At 45.3% G+C, this 3,730-nt stretch overlaps 1 long non-coding RNA gene across 1 annotated transcript; it reads right to left on the reverse strand.

The window, feature by feature from the left end:
• Nucleotides 1–366: 366 nt before the first annotated feature.
• LOC122387593 lies at nucleotides 367–3,504 on the reverse strand. The gene is made up of 3 exons (XR_006257626.1): nucleotides 3,054–3,504; nucleotides 1,021–1,133; nucleotides 367–915 (listed from the first exon to the last, which is right to left on the reverse strand). It is a non-coding gene; the product is annotated as an uncharacterized LOC122387593 (long non-coding RNA).
• Nucleotides 3,505–3,730: the final 226 nt, after the last annotated feature.

Raw genomic sequence — 3,730 nt, forward strand, 5'->3', positions numbered from 1 at the left:
CACGTCTTTACACCATAAAAAGGTGCTACACCATTAATTTGCACCTTCTTTACGGGTACAAAACAAATACCTTTACACCAATGTGTGGTGTTAGCAGCCAATTGGGTACACCCCCTTCCGGTGTTGTGAAGGAGATACACCGGTGTTTGGTGTAGCTGCATCTCGATGAATTAATATATATATATATATATATATATATATATATATATATATATATATATATATATATATATATATACTTATACGTGTGCATGCGTCTGTGTGAACATATGTGACAAGTCCATATGCGTATACTGTCGCTTGCCATAGACCCCATACAAAGCAAAGCATTCCTTAAATAAAGACAATTTATTTTGTAGCGTCCGAGACGAGCAATAAACAAATGTTATTAACAAAAATTGCGGCAACTGTGAGTGGCGCTTTCTCAAGTGCACGGGTGGTCACCGGACTCTGTTTTTTCTAAACAATCTTGGTATGATAACCAAAGCACTATGGTAAAGAGACTCCGCGCCGCCTGGAGCCCTAACTCACAAGTCACAATGAACAGGAAAGCAGGCTCATGAACTCAACTGAACGTCATCTTTTTGTCACCTACTTAGTTGGAGCAGTCAGCCTACTCCAGGCAGCTCGGAGCCTCTTTGGCATGGAGCCTATCTCATCCGCCCTCAGCACATGAACGTTCATGAGGGTGGCCGTACACTGGCATGCCGTGAATGTCATTTTCTGTGACAGGACGGAGAAAACGATTCCCCACAGGAGCAGTTTGTCCTGGCTGCTTAGCCCGTTCGTCTTCACGACCTCCGTTTTTTTCCACACACAGGTTCTCGCCCACAATACAAGGCCACGCCTCCATGTTTGTTGGGAACACCGCGTCGTCCTCACCCAGCAGCGACAGCAGAGCTGACACAGTATCATCTGCAAGGGAAATGCACTGACTTAGCTTGCGCTCCGCAAAAAATATTTTTCAACATTCAGCAGTCAGTACCTTATCGCTTTGAGAAACGTGTAGAATGAACTCACCTCCACAGCCGGTCTCCAACTTCAAGCGGTCCAACACGTCTCGGAGACGCTGTGCGCCAGTCGGCTTTGACATCTCCTTCCCAGCCTGTCAGTCTACCGAACTCTTTCCACATCTGCAACAGATAGTGCACATTTACTAAAATGGTCATCAGAGGTCATCAAAACTCAAAATTTGCCATTGTCATATTTTAGAAAACATGCCGTTATCCCAGGAACTATGATACTACAAAAACGCATGGAAAAGCAATCGATAGCTTTGAACTTTTCTTTTGATAAGGTCATCATCAAAATTGACCTCAGGTCAACATTTTAGCCTCCAGAGGGCAAAAACTCGAAAAATAGCTGTTTTTACGAAAAGTATTTTTTTCGACAATAACTTTTGACTTAAAAAAGCCACGACATTTCTATTGCCAGGATTGTGTTCCTCTCGCCGAGACGCGTCGAATGAACTATAATTTGACCTTAAAAGGTCAACTTGAAAATTTGACCCCAGGTCAAGGTCATGACCTGACCGGGAAAGATCATGTTGCATATCAGTCGATGCGTCTCAACAAGACAAACACAATAAGGCCATCCCCAACGTTCTATCTCTTTCCAATCGAGAGTTATTGGCAAAAATCTGTTTGTAGCCTCAAATGATCTCGGATGACCTTTCTAGAGGGTATCAGCAAAAAGGACACCTTGGTCGTCACGGGTGGTCCAAATCATTGTGATTCTGAAACATTTAAACTGTTGCTACGCGTACACACGGATCTAGAGGCATTTTCATTTGTCTCCATTGACTTATAATGGTAAGGTCACGCCACTGGCCTGACCTTAGGTCACGGATATAAAAAATCCGAGATATACACATTATAGGCGCCTATAACATCATGCAATCCACCAAGTTTAAAACCTCTCTGCCAAACACTGCAGGCTGGACATGATTGCAAACTTGTTTTTAGGCTTGGTCAGTTTACTTGACCTGGTGACCTGACCTGACATGACCTGGGGCCCAAAATTTTACACATTGTCCAGAATTGATGTACAGAAAGCTACTTTAAGTGGCGCGGCCCACGGTTTTTTATTCACACGCAAAAAAAACGCGACAGGGTGGTAACATATGCCCCCCCCCCCACTGGGGTGAAGGTTAAACATCGAAACTATGTAGTGGATGCTGATCCAAGGTGATAAAAATTTCATGCATTATAGTTAGATTTCGATTCAGGCCACGTTTCTTTTACCCTTTTGTCCCTTTCACGCATTGCTGCAAAATGTCGGGAATTTACTTTTACATTTTGATACTTCTGCGGTTTAATTTTGGCTACACGATTAAAAATAAATGCTTTTGAAACGTGCGAAGCAAAAGAAATATGCATAATGCCTCTGCGGATGAACATCCTACAAACGTGAAGTCGGTACCGATTTCACGTTTGTAGGATGTTTATCCAAGATGTTTGGTCGATATAAGTGAAAATAACTACCATAGGCGCGGGAGCCGGGGGGCAGTGGGGGCAGCTTGCCCCCCCAACTCTAGGGCCGTGGGGGCGGTGCCCCCACAACTTTGAGACGAAATACTGCACTTTTTTGCAAATGTTTTTCTTTTTTGTTGAAAAAGCCAAGGGATGAAAAATAAGTGGCCTAAAACCGGTGAGAAAACTAGATTTGGGGGTACCCTAGGTTCATCTCCATTATGGTGTGCCCCCCAGTCTGAAAGTAGTTCCCGCGCCTATGATAACTACATACCTTCATCCTACCACGCAGCGTGCAGGGGGGTGTACGTACGTTGGGATCGGTACTTCAATATACTATCTCTGCACCTTCAAGTACCTATCTCACGACTATGATGCACATTCTATGCTACTGGGATCATGAGCATGGTTGAATTAATTCATATTTAAGAATACAAACGTATCGCATTGCACCTACTTAGTATCGAGGCTTCAACATACCAGGCAGCGATTCCAGAATTCTGACTTAAAACAATATAACATCAATTCGGCACAGCAATTAACGAAGTAATCAGACACTAACTTAATATCACAAAATCATACCTGTGATGATCCCGCGGCAGGCTCCATCTTCATCTCACACCACCTCCAGTCTCCACACATCCCCGCATCACTCGTTTCAAACTGAAGCGCGAATCAACACGCCGCGCCGCCGTTCATTTGAATTTACGCATGTGCACGCGCAACCGCTCGCGCTGGCCGGCGGCCGGCTGACCTTGAATCCAAGGCCATATCTGATCCATGGTAACGGTGCTAGTAACACCGTTTAGAGACCAATGAACTGGGAGCTACACCATTGTGTGGCGTTTGCGATATAACGTCTCTGTCACGGGGTGTTGACACCAAATGGTGGTGTTATTTATCCGTAGCGTCGGTTGGTCTGAGGTGGCATTGGTGTTAATTGTCGGTGTTGATTTTGAACACCGAGTAATTGCACCATTCTTCGGCGTTACACCCCACAGTTACACAGTTGAGTTGTGTTACACCCTACCAAAACGCCTTTCATTGGTGCTTATTTTCGTGTCACCGGCACGCGAGTGTAAATTTATTTTCAGTGCGGTGCCCCTGGCAGACCTATGGTGCTCTTGCTAGGTTGATGGTGCTCCCAACAGGCCTGTGGTGCCCCTGACAGGCCGGTGGTGCCCCTGTCAGGCCTGTGGTGTCCCCGGGCCCCAAGAGGGTGGGGGGTCATGACCCATATGACCCACCCTTAGATACAC

This window comes from Amphibalanus amphitrite, unplaced genomic scaffold (genome assembly GCF_019059575.1).
Source record: "Amphibalanus amphitrite isolate SeventyFive unplaced genomic scaffold, NRLGWU_Aamphi_draft 000017F_arrow, whole genome shotgun sequence".
Lineage (NCBI taxonomy): Eukaryota > Metazoa > Arthropoda > Thecostraca > Balanomorpha > Balanidae > Amphibalanus > Amphibalanus amphitrite.